The sequence below is a fragment of the Anopheles funestus genome, chromosome 3RL, assembly GCF_943734845.2.
Source record: "Anopheles funestus chromosome 3RL, idAnoFuneDA-416_04, whole genome shotgun sequence".
Lineage (NCBI taxonomy): Eukaryota > Metazoa > Arthropoda > Insecta > Diptera > Culicidae > Anopheles > Anopheles funestus.
This window is the reverse complement of record NC_064599.1, coordinates 73423613-73443803: the sequence shown is the minus strand read 5'-3', so window position 1 is coordinate 73443803 and position 20191 is coordinate 73423613.

The following is a 20191-nucleotide window of genomic DNA, read 5'->3' as shown; positions in this document are numbered from 1 at the left end:
GGTGCCCTACCCTGTTATTATCGCCTTTTTTTTAAACCAAAAATCTACACTATAGCCGAAATGGTAAAAAACCGACCCAGAATTCTAATATTTTTACCTGCTCCTTTTCATCACCAGGACCATGTAGAATCTTCCCGAGAAAGAGGGATGGAGTGCGTACGAAAACAGCAAAAGCAGCATCAGATAAAACGCAGGATGATATGGGACGTAGGATTTCGTTGGCCCACATCCCTTTAGTCCCTTGATCGCGCCACTCGTTTGCATAACCGTGACGAACGATGGAAGAGATCAGATGATCTCTCGAGCAGCATGGTTGAAACCATCGGCACCGGCAGCAAAACGTTGAATCCCTTCCAGAAACCGTTCGATTTGGGATGCGGAGATTACATAAAAATATACGATCCATCGTGATCCCTACTCCTGGCGCAAACGTTCTTATGTACTTCTCCTCCGAGCCCTAGCGGACTGGCCACAATCAAATTCGGACTCGTAGTAAGACGCAGCCGCATTTATTGCTTCCTTTTTGGCATTCCAGGCACACACAAAACCCCGATCGTCAGGATACAACCGGACTCGTGTGGGGGTGTGTGTGTGTGTCTGTGCGGGAGGGCAAAAAGAAGAAGAAAAAACACCCACAGAAGAACCAAAGTCAAAGCAGAATTACCATTAAAAGTTGTATGTAATCGGAACCCAAGAAGGAACGACCGAAAAGAGAATCGTCCAAAAGGAGGAATAGAAGGGCAGAAGAAAGAAAAGGAACACACAAAAAAAAACAACGGACACGCATCGAAACAAGTTTTCAAAGTGGAAAAAGGATTCTTTCTACCCGTGCCTTCTGCCGGCCTTGTTCCTGTTGTGCCGTTTCGTCCTGCACGGCACCCGAAATTTTGGTACGGCCGCGATCGTAGGATTTTATGATTCTGAAATTTTGGTACGTTTTTTTCTCTCTCCCCTGTGTACTGTTGTTGTTATTTTGTTTTACTGTTTTCTTTCAAGCTGTTCTCTTCTGCTGCTCCGTGTGTTTCTGTTTTGCTTTCTTCCTGTAACTTGTTTAAATTTTTTTTTCGTTCTTCTTTTTGGCTTCGTTTTCTTTATTCCCCGGTTTTTTTGTTGGTACTATTGTTTATCATGTTACTCGTTTTCGTTTATATAACTTCTATACTCATTTTAGCTGGTGTTGCTTTTTCATTTTCCGTTCCTTCTTTGTGGGTCGTGTCCTGTTTCGTTGCCTCCAGGCCGGGAGTCGGGAACGTCGTATGCTGGATGATGAGAACGCCTGAAGCGAAGGAAACCTGTAGCTTGAAGATTCCTTCGATGCATCCGCGACGCATTGTAAGTATGTTTGGTTGAATCTGATTCTTTTTGTTTTTCGAAAGAAACTTCATCTAAATGCGCAGAATTTGTTTTTTTTTTGTAAATAGAAAATCCATTGTTTTAAACTCGCGACACAGCATCCAATCCTTCACATCGCTCCACCATTTCTAATGATCTTGTTTCAGCAGAGCAGCACAGTTTGGTTGCGTATTTCCTGGAACTGAAGGCATGATCCTTTCGATCCAACCCCGAATGTTTTGTAAACAAAAAGCAAACGAATTGATGCTGGTTGGAAAAGCTGTTCGGGAAGTGGGAGAAAGATGTTTTAAAATATTAAGACCAAATTGTAATTTGCTGTACACAAGACTCAAGATCCTCTAGACTGATCGTTTACGACCGTAAGCAAGTAGCTTGCCGATTAACGATCGCTAGTGTTGAGATAATTTATTGTGAGGCTATTAAATTGGCAGCTATAAAACTGTGCTGATTGATCTGTTTCCGTTTTGCTGCGTTATGTTCAAGACGATTAATTAGTAGCGTATTTTATGTTGCAGCTGTAGGTTTTATGTAGCACTTAAAGGAAATCGTTTCGAAAACGGGACAAAGCGATCGGTTTTGCGGAATTGTATGTTTTTTCTTCAATTAAATTTACATGGCTCAAGTGTCATGTGATTATTTGGGTGGTTTAGAAATCTGTTTATACCTTTTCGTTTTTCTGTAATTTATTTTTCAAATAAATCTGTGCTCATTTCTTTAATCTGGCTCACCGTTCGCTAAGAACTGTCGGTGAAATGACGCAAATGATTAATACCTTCGATGCACTCCCCATCCTGCATTATCGATGATTGTGGCCTGACCCGACAACCTCCACGCTGTACTATCTTTTATGGTAGAATCTTTTCCCATGCTGTTTAACAAAAAATAGCTAACTGATACTTGTTTTTAATGAAGTTTCAGTAGAAAAAAATCCCTCACCGTCAATCTTCAAATGAGTGTCTGGCTCTTTATTAGCCTTTAGTCTTAGGAAAGAAAAAAAAAAACAGTCGTGACCTTCCTTAAGAAGGGCGTATAGGGGGTTGATTTGACAGCAAGGAAGAAATAAATAATTCTTACAAAATGTTAAAACTCTTCAATGCGTTGCAAGAGTACAAGCAAGAATTCCGTCGCAGAACTTTTAGTGGCTTGGGTCTGTTGATTGTTGCTTTCCCCTGTCCCCGGCTCAGTCGGAACGTTGACGTTACAAAACTTAAACAAACTTACCCTTATCTTTTCGGACGGATGGTTGGGCTACTAGCGGACCGGCGGTCCCCCGTGACAGTCTGCTCTCCAGAGCTGCACATGTGAGCCAGATCAAAAAGCGTAGAATGATTCCGTTCGCCCCGTTGTGTCCGAATGGTCCGTTGTTGGAATCGGTCTTATCAGCCGGGTCGCGTCATTAACTCGCTTGTTATACAACAGCCGTGACTAGGCGCGTACTGGACATTTTCAGGTCATGCAGGACGGGTTGATAGAAGCGTACCCCTGTGTACGGCGAGGGTTTCTTATCATTCGTGTGGCAAACACGGTGTTGGTGTGCTGGAAGTCAAGGATGATGTGGTGCGGTGGGGTTGAGAGTTCAGACTGTACAATAAAACTTCTTTGGGCGTTAAGAAAACGCAGTGTAAAGCGGGAAAGTATAGCAGCATGTAAAGTTTGTTTAGCGAGATAATTTTGAACAATTAAATTTTTTGTACTGTCAAAGTATGAGGGCATAACGAGTAACGTTTTTAGCGAATTTTTCGTGTAACGAACAAATCTAAATGATTAATACAATGTACATTTCAATGAGCTAAATACTTTTTTTTGGTGTTCGTTGCCGCAGTTGAGACATTGAAGAAGCTTGGAACTGATATAGAATGGTCAGAAGCTACTCAAATTAATGCTGCTTCAGTAAAAGAACCAGTCGTTGACGAACTGGGGGCGTTGGACAATAGTTTAGGGGTAAAAGTTTTAAAACAATTGCATCAGATTTAAACGGAGCAGATGAAAAGAATAAATAAAGAATGTATAATTTGTATAACTTATTGTAAATGTAATCAGGTGATAACAAATATATACGCTTTGATTGATCATTACTTAGGCGTGGAACGGATTATTAAATTTTTCAAATAAATTATGTGGAAACGATTCTCCCACATGAAGACTAAAGCTTTGGAACGGATTTAAATCGTTATGAGAGGTTTAGCTATATTTTGTATAAATATTTGTGCTTTATTGCACCAAAATTGGTAGTTTGGCTTATGATTAATAATGGTTAAGTTAAAAATCCAATACAATATCTTACAATTCTCACTTTTCTTTTCAGATCCTCTCAGACAAACCAAGTGAAACATTGCACATTCGTCAAATGAGAAGCGCCAGCACACGACGAGTATATCACTGTCCCGATATGTGTGTACGCAAGACAACACAATCGGCGCATCCTCACAAGCAATCAGTAAGTAGCAAAGTAACTGTCAGCCACCCGTCCATCGTTCGGTGAGCTGCTTCGTGTTGGATGTACTTGTCTACTTGTAACTCCGACGCGTTGTTGTCTTGCTAAACAACGACCGCAACGGTGGACACGCAGGGTGCGGTCACGGATTCTTATCGCGTAACGCACCAGATATTGCAAATATGTAAACACATGCCCACATTTATTGTTTCACCCCCCTGCGGGACCTGTCCCGGATGGTGGGCAGTTTTGTCAGAGTCAGTACATTTTAATTAACACCCCATTGGGCCCAGGAGGCTGACGGGGTGCGTTTGAAGAATAGTCGATTAGATACGCAAACCGACGCGTACACGCTTTCAGGGGCCAAAGACCGATTGTGTCGACAGTCGGCAGGCGTTATAAGTTCTTCCTGGAGTCACGAACCGTAATACCCGGCGCGGTGTACGTGAGACAGGCGCGATTCGCTTCCACGTGCTCGTGCCATAGTGCGCGGCAACAAATGAACAAATGTCCGTTCTGCGCTGCTACTACAACAAACTGATACAATTCATTTCCCCATCGTTTGTTTGTGTGCTGGACTGTGGTCAACGAGCGCGCACTACGTTTCAGGTGCGTTTTTTTTTTCTCGTACCGATAAGATGACGGACATTCGTAGATTATATGCGAATCCGTCGCGTAGTTTTGCTTTGGTTTCTCTTATAACTATTGCATTGTGTCGACATTCCGATAGGATGTGGCAGGTGTTTGAATATAAATTATGTTATGATAATTTCATGCATATTAAACGCGCAAAGTCATGATTATACACGTTCATCGTACTGTGCCGTTTTCTTTGTTGGACGTTTGAATGTCGAGCCGACATTAAGAAATGTATGTCTTACCATCCTTGACATACCGAAACTGACCTTGATGACGAGATGATGAAATGGAAACCTTCAAGGATATCGAAAGCTGAACGATTTGCATTCACTATCACTGTTTAATAAGTTTGAATTCGTGAATAACTCTGGCCTCTGATATGAGGTGTGTATGCTATTATTATGCATCAGCTGATTAAGGCGGTCGAAAAGCAAATAGCGTATCAAATGGCGCACCAAACATGTGGCAATTTGAATAACTGTCTCATTCGTGATTTGCTCATTAGTAGCGCTAATGCGATGATCTTTACGAATGTGCCAATGGGAGGAACGATTTATAACGTATGATACCCCAGGGTTAGATATATTGGAGCAGAAATGCTTGATCTTATGTGACATATTGAAAGTTTGGAAATCTGGCCTTAACATCAATACAATTTGGCGCTTTTTATCGGAGCCGAATATTTGGTTTAAATTGTTTGAAAAGCTGAAAATTATTAAAGTCGTCGAATTGACACAAGACCTCAAAATATGTTGATATAAGTTGATAGCTGTTTTAAGACGAAATGTTATGTTGGAAATTTTGATGGAGCAGCATACTAAGAAGTCGTTTTTGCATCGTCTGGTCACAGGTAGAGTAGGGAGATACTCTGTGTACTGTGGTATAGGAAGTGCAGTTTCTGAGGAGTCATAATTCGAAATAAGAGTTACTCAGAATACTCATTACAATTCATTTAAAAAACTTCTTACTTGATAGGAGATTAGAAATTATAGCTTAGTCGACGATTCTGAAGAATGCTCTACACTTTTATCTTAAAGATCATAGGAATGGACATTACTTTGTGTAAAAAATATATAATAAAACACTGGGAACTCATTTGTAGGTTATTGATATCTAAACCTCACCGTCGAATTATGTTTCATCTCGAGGTAAAATGTTTTTAAATGCGGGTTCCATCGTTCCATGAAAATAATAATCGTTATTGATTCAGAAGCTGAACCAAAAAAAAATTAGACCACACCAATGAACGATTGTTTCGATGTTTCGATACGATTCTGTGCCGTGGCAAATGACGATCACACGATAACGGTTGATAGTCGCCGTTCAATTTATTTGCCAGCATAATTTCATGGACGGTTCGAACGCGCATCGTTCGGTGAGGTTTTTCGCCCTACTGATTGTGGCAACCCTGTGCGTTCGATACGTACCAATCAAGCAGCAAAACGAAGAAAACAATAATAACAAAAATCCACCCGTCTGCCACCTTGGTATATCTCCTTTGGCAAACGTGTTCTTTTTTCGCTTGCCCAAAATTCGCTCGCTTGTAGTTTTGTTTTTTGGTTCGTCTTGGTTGGGCTTTGGCTGCAAGAATCCATGGCTGATTAAATCATGTACGGTTGTACGGATGGTTACAGGTAATTTTATGGAAAGAATTCAAAACATGAACCCAATAAGCTGAGTTTGCCACATTGGGGAACGGTTGAAGGATTTTAAAATTTATTTTAAGAATGTATTAAATTTTTCTAAGCGATATTTTGTTTGTGTTAAATCTGTTTATACTTTTTTCGAAAAAATACGAGTCTCTTTCTAATACAAAAATTCATTTTTCAGATTTTATACGACACTGTGACGACTTGCTTTCCCAATCAAATAAATGCGCCCGTTCAATATATGCGATCGTAAAGCTTTTTTTATTTGCCCGCTTTGCCAACTTTAGTTTTGACCATTTTTCGCCAGTTTTTTCGTCGTTATTGTATCGTACGATTCAAGGTTAATTTATTCATAAACACTTTTTTTGTTGCTTCTCCTGCTGCTGCACCTTTCCCAACCCGCCGCCGGCAGGCTTTCCGGCCCCTCCGTGCGTCTCTCTTTCACAATGTGCGATATTCAATTTAAAATTTTTAAGTTTCGTCGCACGATTCACGCAACGTGGCCACGCAAAAAAAAAAACAACTAACACGCACACCCGGGTAAGCCCGGAAGGGGTGTCTGCGGACGCAACGAGACGGTGAAAACAAAATGAAATGAATTTTCAAACCGTTCCGTTCGTGTGCCGCGAAAACTGTGGATAAAACAAAAGCAAACGTAACCACGAGAAATAGGAAGAAATACAAACAAAAAAAATCCACCACACTAAAGTCCACATGTTGCAGACATGGGGTACATGTTGAATGGGTTTGCCAGGGTTTCTTCCACACGATAAGATAGTGCGACCGGGGCCGGTTACGATAGGATGGCAAGGGTGTGGAGCACTGGATGCTCGGTAACGGGTGAAGAACGGGGGTCGGCTTCTTGTCGCAGTTAAACGATCGGACGGGAGATGAAACGGTCCAAAGTGAGTATGTTTTTTTCACGAATCGCCAATACTCGTTCGATTTTTGGACTCGGGACGGCATTCGTTTGAGTGCGAAGTCACGTAACCGACGCGGCATGTTCCTGTGGCAGAAGGTCTAGACAATGCGAAGAACCTCCAGAAGTCCGAAAGGACTAAGACATAAGGTTCATAGGCGGGAGGTTTTTTTTTTGGCTCGATACGATACGTGTACCACACATTTATAGTTTGATGTGAACAAAAAAATATATGTATCCACTAACGGTTTGGTAATGGTCCTAGACGAGATCCACTCACAGACCTCCAAAAAATTATAGGGGTCTAGACCGGTGAGACCTGAACCGTGCCCTGTCTGAAAGCGGGCTCCACACAGAGTATTTGTTCGCCCACGGACGCAAAGTTCGCCGAGCGGTTTGATCTACGAGCCTAATCTATAAATATAATGGTCAGTTTTGCCGATCCGAGTGCAGGACCCGCACAGGCAAGGTTGGTCTGGTCCGCGCAATAAATTTTGAACATTCATCTTTGAACCCCGCAGACTTTGCAGCATTATTATTATTAGGCATAGGAGCATCGGTACGGTGCGTAGACTCCTCTCGTGCAACTCTCTCCCCCCCTCGCACCATGTCTTATTCGTCCCATCTGCCCCAACAGTTTGCCGGTGCTTTTACGTTTCTGGCGGGCGTTATTTAATTTCGTTTTTATTACTCGAAGGCTACGGTTTCGCCGTGCGCACTTTGCGTACTGGAGGTTGGGGCAGTGGTGCAACAGCACACGGCCACCACTGAAGACGCTTGTCCGATGGCTGAAGGTGGATGGGTTTTCACTTTCCGAGCAGCGAGTTGGACTGCGAAGGGCGAACAAATGTGAGGATTCCAGCGAGGCGCGGTTATCGGTTGCTACGTGATATCGGTCGAGGGTCAACCACACACTCACACACAGGGGTAACGGAAGAAGTTTTCATTCGTTGTAATGTTTCGTTTGGATGGAATATGAAATTTTACGCTATGCTGAGAACCGGGTCAAGAACAGGGTGGAAGCGCGGCATTGGAAATGCGTATGGTTCATCTTCACAACGGTGGCTTAAGACGATTTCTCTCGTCGGATATCGAAGAAACTGTGTTTTGCATGTTGGGGTTGACTGAGTTCCATATTGAAATGGGGTTGTATCTCCTTGTGTGAAACGTCACAAAAAATCACCATAAATTGGTACAATATTGATTACAATTATTGCAAATTTAACTGACAATATTTTGAAAATATGTAATATGGTGATACTAAATACTAAAATTATCCTTAACTAGAGCAAGGAAGTACTGATAAACTAGGGTAGAAAAGATCCCGAAGATCTCACTCTCTTGTTGACTGAACAACCTCTAAGATCACGTCGGGCTTGGTAGACTTATTTTTACAGCGTAGCTGGATAGTTAGTCCTCGCTACAGGTGGACACGGTTCGGATGTGATTTGATTCCCAGTCCTGTCGTGTGGAACAGGCGCCGTTTATCACATACACCACGAGGTCGCCCCCTCAGTTTACCTCAAACGCATATATAAAGTGAGATACACTGGTTTCCTTTGCATTAAATTACAGCAGCTCATAATATACGACGTCGAGTTGGTCCCACCAAATATAGAGCACGTTGATTGTTTGGTTAATTATGGTAGCTTTTTCTTCCAAGCTGAAAATCTGATAAAATATTCACCTTGGATGTCCAAATGCAAGTTGATACATACAGGGATACAATTGAAGTACAGTTGTTGCACTGTTTAAATTGGAACTCCCAGGAGAGCCCAGAATGGTTGAAACACGTCACCCAGCGCGTAGTGTTTCATCATTCAATGTGTAGCCCCAGCAGCGTGCGAGAGCCTTTCCAGTAGTGGCCTGTCCATCGGCGGGATGTTGACATGTTATTAATGAATTGAATGGTTGAAACCCCTGCCGGAGCTGTCTTTTGAAACCTGTTCCATTCTTGGTTGACGCATCGGTAAATACTCACAGATAGTTTAAGCAACAACAAAAAAGGAGGATAAAACAAAAACGATTCACGCAGTTATTCCTACCCTTTTCTTCCCTCATCCCCAACCCCGTCGTACTTACTCTTGCCAAAGTTGCCAGAGTAAAGTTTGGTTCGATCGAATAAATGTGGAAACAATCCCAAGAGGAGAAGGACCAAAAAAACGAGTCAAACTCAGCAATAACAACTGCTTAAAATAAATAACGCGACAAGCAACGTCGCAAATGCTAACTTGTTTACGTTCGTAAATTGTACACACACAAAAAAAACGAAGGACCGCGCACAGGAGATGATACAACCCGCAACCCCCCGAATGTGCAAGTGAAGAGAGAACGAACGGTGCGCAAGACAAGACGTCCAAGAACCCAGCATGAAAATTGCCAAAACGTGCCACCGAAACCGATGGAAGGCAGAGGTCGCCAACGGGGCACACAAACGAAGCACAAACACCGGTTAAGTAAACCGATATTTTTCAGCGAACCGGTCCCGGGAGAAGAATTGGGAACCTCCAGGATCCAGTTTTGCCGTCGATCGAGCTGGATGGTGGAGTGATCCTTTGTGGAGGAGTAGGAGGAGAAGGGCCAGGACAAGCCCGGTTTCGTTGGATCGCGTTTAAGGTTTTGTTACCGAAGAGCTGCTTTTTTATTATTCGATCGCATGATTTGTCGACACGTATGTGCAGCCACAGGACGCATGAAGGAGAACGACAAAACTTCGTGCGAGGGAATGGGTTTGCAAAATTTTCGCTACTCGAGAGAAAGAACGTTGATAAAATTAAAACAAAGCCCTCCCGTACTCGTTTACTTCACTACCCTTCTTTCACATCGCCAAAAAATGGATGGAAGTTGGTTTCATTCTCTTTCACAATTATTCCAGGATTCGTCGATTTTATGCTGCAAACGGATGTGCTCTGATGCAAGCGAACGGTGATTTTTGTCTGATTCTGCACGAATGGAACGCAAAGGCAGGTTTTGCAGGGCAAGAACAGGATTGTTTGCCCAATCCGGAGAAAGGACAACATAGGCAGGACGATGACATTCCATTCAGGGAATTGTACGCTGAGGGAGCTTTTTTTTTGCTTGCGCTACATGTAATACGAGGTGATCCTGTCTCACAGTACAACTCCAAAAAGGACAATGATGCGGTTCGTTATTCAACGGCAAGGGTTGTGAATTCGCGAACATCCTCTCTCCTACCTTAGTCCCTTCGGCCGAAACCCTTTCCTCACGTTCAGCATACAGGGGACGGGTAATTTTTGATCGGCACTCCTGAGAAACCTGAACGATTTTTGGGGCGACACGTCTTAACGAACGCACAGCCACTCCGATAAGTGGACCGGGCACGGCACCATTGAAAAGTGCATTTGGAAGAGCGTATCGGTGTCCAGAGAGGTTTAGTTTTCGGCCGTGAGGAGCAACGAAATTGAAGCAACAATGTGTCGATCCATCACTTAAAAAACCGCAGCCATGCCAGCAGGCACCGCCTGATTACGACGGTGTGGACGATAATGTTGATGAAGATGATGCAACCGGGTTTATAATGTACCGCGGTGGACCGCCCCGGTACCGAATTCTCTATCGCTTTAGGGCTGCTGCTGGTACGATCATTTTTCAACCTTGAGAATGCAAAAGGAGGCGGAACAACAGCAGAAACCAGGGAAGACAAAACCAATCTTTCTGCTGCAGCTTGATGGAAAGATTAATGAAAAAAAAACGGGAAAACATAGTATTAACAACAAAACTGGAACTACATCATAAGGAAACGGTCAAAGACAAAGAACGTGCTTATAAATTTGCGGATGGCGAATTTTTGGCAAGGAAAATATATTGGTAACGGTTTAGCCGCGATCAGAATCGTACGGTGATGAAGATTGTTACTTTTCTTTTGATTTAAGGTATTCGCAAAGGAAATTGAAGGAATATAACCATAAATAATTGTTATAATCGATTATTGATTTAACTATATAGATTGAATAACGTTTTCTATTGTAAGTTAGCGTTGTGGATAATGAATCTTTTGAGCAGAATCACTCGTATCATGATTCTACTGACTAAAGATTGATGAATTTCCTAGAGAGAGAGAGGAGTTTAAGAAACTATTAAAGCCTACAAAGCGTTGAAGAGTCGCGAATCTTGGAAGTTTCAGCCAAGTATTCCATTGAGGATGAAGTTCTAGCCTATGAATCGTTAAAGATTCGTGAATCTTCCTAATAGAGATTCAGGGTCAATCAGATTCACCTATAGCCACTGCGAATTTTGGAATTTTCGGCGAAGTCTTCCATTGTGGATGAAGTTCCAGCCTATGAATCGTTAAAGATTTGTGAATCTTCCTAATAGAGATTCAGAGTCAATCAAATTCATCTATCATCACTGCGAATTTTGGTATTTTCTACGAAGTCTTTTACTGAGGATGAAGCTCCATCAACTTCCAAGTTTTATCAACTTGGCTGTTTTAGCCGGACGTTAGTCCAAGATATAGTTAGGAGTCAAAGTTTGCGTTCTTCAAACAAACAAGTATTTAGAACATTTAGCTCGTTCTTCAGATTTCAATCTTTGAGGATCTTCGTATAAATGTAAATTTCGGTCTTAGGCACAAGAAATCCGATAAGTGCATTTTAGTATTAGGTTTTTGAAAATTTATCTGCTTTATTTCTGTCAACTTAACTAAGAACCAATTTCATGTTTAATTTATTTAAGCGAAAATTTGATTTCTATCTTAAATTATTCACGTTATTTCTTCGATGAAGTTCACAAACATGAAAGTATCATATATAATTATACGATTTTATCACTAGACACGATTCAAATTTGATTTGCGTTACTTTTTCCCTTTAGTATTGGTGATCTCAGCACTTTGCATACTACCATCCGTGCATCAACTGGGGTGCACATCAACAGCACAGCACCGGGGTAGCACCGTCAGATGCGGATGTTGAGCTGAATATGTCAGAAGTTATCAACCGCTGCCCGGATGATGGGCGATAACATTCGCCTTGTACGCCGTTGTTTTACCATTGACGCAGACGTGCAGCAAAACGTTTTGTCAACAAACCGTCAAGCGAGACCCCGGGTTGGTGTACCCGGCACGAGCAAATATTGTTCACCATTGCTTTAACGCTAGAACCTTTGAAGTGATTCCGGTCCCGCACACTATCAATCTAAGAGGTTTTGCATGCGAAGTTCGACTAGGTTCAATGCCGAGGTGCATGTGAGTGAGTGGTACCTTTCGGAGCTGTTTATAATTAAAGTGTGGAATTATTTTTATGCAATGCATTAATTATAAAACAATAATCAATGATGATGCTTTCATTAAGCTATTTTTTAAGTTAAGTTTTTCTTAGGGAACAAATTTTTTTTTCAGTTATTAGACAATGTTTAGCCATAAAAAAGAAAACATTCTCCCATAGTCTTAATCCGTCCGATGTTTATAATTTTACCTCGTTTTTTGTTTTACAATGCTTCTAGTTTAAACAGCGCGATAAGGCCGCTTTTTCCTACAGATAATCTTTGACATGAGCGGGATGTTTCGAGTTACATCGAATCCTTCTCCTATTGCAGCCTGAAGCGTACGTAAGCAATCGACAGAAACCACTTTCGATTACGGCTACGTTCCAGTTTGTTTGTGGAAGCACTCGAAACACAAAAAAAGCTACATCAACAACAATGTTGCATTAGTAAGGTACATGAGTGCATCACTTAAGTGTGATAAGACACTTTTTTACCAAGGATTTGGATTACACTAAGAAAAGCGATTGAGTTGTTTTACCATAAAATTATAGCTAAATGAAGGAGATATAGAATTATGATTAGAGCCTTTTCAAAGAAGAAATTTAGTATAAAAAATAGTATATTGTAATTATTGGAAGTATCTTCCAATTTCCTTAAGTCATTCCAGTCAGTTGGATTTCAAAAAAGAGCAACAAAAAGACCTAAATTAAATGTGCTTAAATTTGATGCTTTGTGGTTACAGAACAGTTTCAAAATTCACTCGATTTGGAGAAGAAAAAAAACGCCGCCATTGCGTTGTACAATCTACAGACAATGGTTGGAATACATTATCGGGAAGGGTATTTGTGCCGCCTGCAAAAGATCGCGTCCCGTTCGTCACGATCGTCCTGCAGCAGAGCTGCCATCGTGTGTTAAAGGATTGTCTTATGAGCGATGAGCATATCGCGGGGCCTCTGTAAGGCATCTGAAAGGGAGTTGTTGCATAATTTTGGTACCCGTAGGTTTTTTTTTTTACACATAATTACTATAATTGAGGCTTACTTTGGTTCGAGGCTAGTGTTGGCACGGATGCGACCGAAGGTTGGGACAGGTTGTACGGTGCAGGGCCGTCCGGTCTGTCGACTGAGTGTTTTGCAACATTCGCGTTTGTTTGATGCGACCTGTTATGGCTCATTTTTCAGAGGAGATAAAAAAAACCTGATTTGTTTAATGGCGATCATGTCACACTTGAGGGTTTTAATAGAGTTTTAAAGCTTGCGTTTTGTAAATATTGATTAAGCCCAGATTAAGCTCCGTATGAAGTTGTGTCAGTTTATTCAACAGCTTTATTACTTAACGTACTTAATATTAGTAGTAATTGATTTTACAAGATTTCACAGTCAGCACATGGAACACAAAGGTATAAAAGCCCATTCTCTGCTCAATATTATGTTGAAGCTCCATTAGCTTTCTATTCATGTAAATGGACCAATTTAAATAATTTCGTATGCTCATAATATAATTGACATCATTGACACAGCGCCTAATAGTGCGTCCCTACGCGCTTGTTGGTGCTTGTTTTGACTGACTCATCAAACAAATTTAGGCGAAAACATTTAGCGAATACTTTGGCACACAGGAATACCACCACTCATTCAGCGTGACGCAGCACGATCAATTTAAAAGAGCTTTATTATGCTTTAAGGAAGTCTGCGGGTCGAGATCCTATCGGTTCGCCCTTCTCCGAGAAGGGGAGTTTTTTTTTTAGTTTTGTTGTAAAAGGGGAGCTAGTCCATTTTCAATGGACGCTCTGAATGAGCCATTTCGGAAGGGTAATTGATTCGCTGAACGGTGGTGATGTTTTACTGGATGCCTGTCGCCGTCGTGTTCACTTGCGTACTTGGATGTTCTGAAGATCCTGCCCGGATACTACCGAAACCACCGATAAAGACGAACTGAAACATTAAATTGTTCTCATCTTTTTTGTTTTGTTTTTGGTGTTCAGGATGAAGTTGAGGCAAATAAGCAACAACATTCTCATTATCGAAGCCGACACAAAATGGCGCGACAGTGGAAGAGTTATGCGCTCAGCATCGTAAAAGCACCCGGGAGCAAACCCGGGAGATGGAGGAAATTATTACCAAAAAATGCAAATACCACACCAAAAAAACAAAACAAAAACGCGATCCTCAGCGCGAGAATGACGACAGCAGCAGCGACAAACGTCTCGGAACGATGATGATTGCGATGCTGTTAACCGTCATCTTTACCGAGCGAACCCGTAAGAGCCCGACAACAAGTCTGGTGACTGGTTTTATGAATGTTTTTAATTTAGATAAGCAATACGATCGTTTTCGTCCGCGAATGATTCCGCGGGACGCCTTTGCAGTGTGTGTTCTTCATCCCTGGTGGTTTTCCGCTTTTATTATTTTCTTTCGTTCGCATCCAATGCAAAAGGAATCCAATGCGTCGTCGTGGTACGGTCATATGCGACGTTCCAAACCCCCGAAATGTTATCTTTTCCACTCAATTATGCCACAGAGTTTTGGTTCTGCTTATGCTGTTATGGGCCGTCGGACCATTTTTGGCACAAAGAAGTGAACGAAAAAAAAACACGCACCAACACGAACCGGTCACAGCAGAACGGCAGTGCGATCTGTTGCAAAACTGGTTCCTTTACGAGCTAAAGGACGTTTCGTGACATGGACAAAAAAGACTCTGGCGAGCGGTGGTGGTTCATATGCTGCTCCCGTATCGTGGCCCAGAGTGCAGATGGAGTGTCATTGATGATAAACAGACATGGTTTGTGCATTTTTTTTTGCTCTCTCGGCTCTGTCTCTTCTGGTGTCCACTGTATGAAAGGTGAAACATATGGCCCAGCGTCGGCCCATGTTGGGTACGCTTATCATGTTTTCATCTGCTTGGTATGGTTCTCGTTTTGGGGATGTTGTTGCATAATGAACCAATCGGGGTGAAATGTTGTGACTACCGTGAAGTTTGCGAAGATGCAATAAATTGGCAAAGCTACACGGGACATAATGTCCATACGGGAGGCAAAATGTTTTTCTTCTCATGTTAATAATTTATTTAAAAAAAAACTATTTTATTTTCCCTAGTTTAGGAGTTTTAATGAACAGAAATTATTTTTTGTTTTTTTTTCATGTTTAAATAAATCTTGTTTATTTAAATTATTTACTTTTTTTAAATTGATCCACATTATTGTGATAATGAGCTTGAAGAGTTGCAAATCGAATAAAGAAACACATGAAAAAAGGATATAAATCCCGCAAAGCCACAATAAGCGCCTAAGCATCAGGGCTGTATCTATCCGCATTATCGATCATTTCGATAAGATCGATTTGATTAAACGCGCGTCGGTTGTAATGTGAGCCATCATACTTTTTTTTCCTCCACTACATAAAATATGCACCCAAAAAGAACGAAAACCGTTCCAAGAAGAAGGTTTGCCCTGTTTTAATTTAAACCTCCGGGCGGTAACGTATCGATCGGTCAACAGCCAACAAAAAAAAGGAAGCAAGAAAGAATAAAACTGATGAAGAGATCTTCAAATATTATTCATGTCCTTGTAAAACCATTCAAACGATCCATTAACCGATCGTACGGTCAGTCAATTTAATCCTTTTTTTTATATTTAGCTGCCGCTGTTGTTCTGCTTCATTGCCTTCTTTCGTTTGCACAGACACACTGCTCTTGCTCCTTCGAAAGGAGCTTCGTCATGCGGCGGTATCCTCGATCGAAGCGTAGCGCGATGTCCTACGCCACAAAACTCCACAAACCGGTTTCAGTGATCGTGAGCCATGTTTAGGCTTTATCGAGCGTTGAAATCTTTCGTAATTAGGAAAAGACGAAAAATTGATGCCTGGTAAAGACGGCGAACGGTTGGTAAGTTGAAAACGAGCTTTTACGCAAAAGGATAGGTTAAGGATGGAGAATAGAGCGAAAGAGCAAGAGTAAATAAACAAATAAGGCCAATGGAAAAATCTTTCTCATATCTAAGCTGGGGAAGGATTTTTTTTTTTGTTGGTGGGTTGAAATCCACTTCAAGATCATTTAACGCTGAAGAAGGAAAAAAGACCCGCACACACGCACACATGAAATCAAATATCTTCAAGGAGCGTTAACGCAGGAAGCGATAGCTCGGGTTGAGTTTTGTGTACGAGATGAAGCAACAACAACCAAGAAAAAAAACAAAACGAAGTAAAATATTGAGTAAAATAATATTAAGGGGGTCGTAATGTCGAAATCTCGTCTCGGAAGACCCACGAAATGGTAAAGGGTCTCCCTGGGACAGTTTACCGTAGGATCGTTTCAACTTGTATACACTTTATCCTCGTCACGTTCGGGTAATCGGAGATGGATGGATAATGAATTTTGTGGCAAGCGTAAGGCGAGATCCGTAAGGGACCCTTTTTTCGTTGAGGACATACGCAACTTGAAAGAAAAAACCAACACGGGACAAAAAACGAGGAACAAAAACAACGCCCCCGGGGATGAAGAAGTGAGGTGTATCTGGAAGAGTAAAAAAAACCAACCCCGAAAGGATCTGAACATAGATCCTCGAGATCACTCGATAGATGGGGTTTTAGATTTATTTTTCTCTGTGCGTGGAAGGAGCAAAGGAATGGTTCCGCTTCGAAACACTTGACGTGTTGTAAGGGATTTCGGTAATTTAAACGGGAACCCACGACGCAAAGGGGAAGCAAGTAGGATGATGATAATGAAGCAGAGAAAGGAGAAGAAAAAAAACAGGAAAATAGACACACTGCGTTAAGATGTAAGGTTGTTTTGGTCCCTTCAAATTCGGGTACTGGCTTTGGGTTTTAGCTGCTGGTACGTACCCTTACTTGTCGATGCACTTGCACTCCGGGTCGTGTTCGTTTTGTGTTTTTTTTTTCGTTCCGCGTATTTGTAATCGTTTCTTTAGCGATTATTTACGACATCACGAATTACCCGGTAGACAAGTGGTCGCAACTGTGGAGCATGGTTTTCTTTTCTTCCGTTGCAGAGGGATATATTTTCTTACAGCGTTTATTTTCCCTGATCTCTGCAGGATGGTGCGGAAATTTATGACAGTAGGTCGATTGACTTTTGTCTCTCTCGCTATCGTTAATGTGCACTATGAAATAGCTTTGCTTGTTTGTTGAAATTATCGCTCGGGTTTGGGCCAACCAACCCCTGCTTGGTTGTGCGGGAATCATATGTTTCGTTTCATATTTACCAATAAATTTGTTAAGTGTGAGTGTTGGCTTACGAACGATTATCATGACAAGCGACACATCTTGTTTTTTTATTCGTTTCATCACAGGGTTTTTGTGATTAAAACGATGTGGATCCTACTTGCGCATCAGCAGTCTCGGCTGCCACGGAGAGTGGTAAAAAAATCATATTCACTTTGTTGTACGCAGCTTGTAGAGATGAGAATTACAATTCTTTTTAGTGAGTCAACTCAGAGTGAATGAGTCGTTATTAGGAATCAGCTCGTTAAACGACTCATTTCGGAGTCACAAAAAAACCAGGGATAAACGTATAGAAGCACTAGGAGGGTGGTTAGGACCTTACAAAATTTTCATTTTTTTAATTTTTTTATAGTTTTTATTCTTTTTATTCATTTAAAGCATTATTTGAGTGAACAGAAACTTATTTGAACCAATTGGCATTAAAATAAATCAATTTTATTTTTTTTTGCAAAATTTCTCAAAAAAACGTAAGGGGTAAGCCTTATGAAATTTTCGAGTGGAAATTTTTTTTAAAATTTTTTTCCGATTTTTTATTCTTTTTTTAATTTAAAGCATTATTTGAGTGAAAAGAAACTTATTGCAACAAAACTCGCATTAAAATATATCATATTTATAAATTTTGCTAAATTACTCAAAAATGAAGAAAATTTTACATTTTCTCAAACAGGGTATGGAACTTGGTTCCTTTAATAACTTCTGACACAGACATCTGAGGGCATGGCCGTCCAAGTAGAAAATGTAGCCATTTTTGCCATCTATCGACCACAGGTTAAAGATTGGCGATCCGTTGGATACCGATCGAGTTATAGGCAAAACTTGGCGCAAAAATGAGGAAAATTTTACATTTTATCAAACAGGGTAAGGAACTTGGTTTCTCGCATAACTTCTGGCACAGACATCTGAGGGCATGGCCGTCCAAGAACAAAATGTAGCCATTGGTGCCATCTATCGACCACAGGTTAAAGTTTGGCGATCCGTTGGATACCGACCGAGTTATAGACAAAACTTGGTGCAAAAATGAGCCTTAGTAAATTTTTATTTTTTTGATTTTTTTGGTTTTTTGATTATATTTCACTCTTTTTTTTATTTAAAGCATTACTTGAGTGAAAAGAAACACATTGCAACCGATTGGCATTAAAATAAATCAATTTAATTTTTTTTGCAAAATTTCTCAAAAAAAACGTAAGGGGTAAGCCTTATGAAATTTTCGAGTGGAAAATTTTTTTGAAATTTTTTTCAGATTTTTTATTCTTTTTTTAATTTAAAGCATTATTTGAGTGAAAAGAAACTTATTGCAACAAAACTCGCATTAAAATATATCATATTTATAAATTTTGCTAAATTACTCAAAAATGAAGAAAATTTTACATTTTCTCAATCAGGGTAAGGAACTTGGTTTTTCGAATAACTTCTGACACAGACATCTGAGGGCATGGCCGTCCAAGAAGAAAATGTAGCCATTTTTCCCATCTATCGACCACAGGTTAAAGATTGGCGATCCGTTGGATACAGATCGAGTTATAGGCAAAACTTGGCGCAAAAATGAGGAAAATTTTACATTTTATCAAACAGGGTAAGGAACTTGGTTTCTCGCATAACTTCTGGCACAGACATCTGAGGGCATGGCCGTCCAAGAACAAAATGTAGCCATTGGTGCCATCTATCGACCACAGGTTAAAGATTGGCGATCCGTTGGATACCGACCGAGTTATAGACAGAACTTGGTGCAAAAATGAGCCTTAGTAAATTTTTTTTTTTATTTTTTTGGTTTTTTGATTATATTTCACTCTTTTTTTATTTAAAGCATTACTTGAGTGAAAAGAAACACATTGCAACCGATTGGCATTAAAATAAATCAATTTAATTTTTTTTGCAAAATTTCTCAAAAAAAAACGTAAGGGGTAAGCCTTATGAAATTTTCGAGTGGAAAATTTTTTTGAAATTTTTTTCAGATTTTTTATTCTTTTTTTAATTTAAAGCATTATTCGAGTGAAAAGAAACTTATTGCAACAAAACTCGCATTAAAATATATCATATTTATAAATTTTGCTAAATTACTCAAAAATGAAGAAAATTTTACATTTTCTCAAACAGGGTAAGGAACTTGGTTCCTTTAATAACTTCTGACACAGACATCTGAGGGCATGGCCGTCCAAGAAGAAAATGTAGCCATTTTTCCCATCTATCGACCACAGGTTAAAGATTGGCGATCCGTTGGATACCGATCGAGTTATAGGCAAAACTTGGCGCAAAAATGAGGAAAATTTTACATTTTCTCAAACAGGGTATGGAACTTGGTTCCTTTAATAACTTCTGACACAGACATCTGAGGGCATGGCCGTCCAAGAACAAAATGTAGCCATTGGTGCCATCTATCGACCACAGGTTAAAGTTTGGCGATCCGTTGGATACCGACCGAGTTATAGACAAAACTTGGTGCAAAAATGAGCCTTAGTAAATTTTTATTTTTTTGATTTTTTTGGTTTTTTGATTATATTTCACTCTTTTTTTTATTTAAAGCATTACTTGAGTGAAAAGAAACACATTGCAACCGATTGGCATTAAAATAAATCAATTTAATTTTTTTTGCAAAATTTCTCAAAAAAAACGTAAGGGGTAAGCCTTATGAAATTTTCGAGTGGAAAATTTTTTTGAAATTTTTTTCAGATTTTTTATTCTTTTTTTAATTTAAAGCATTATTTGAGTGAAAAGAAACTTATTGCAACAAAACTCG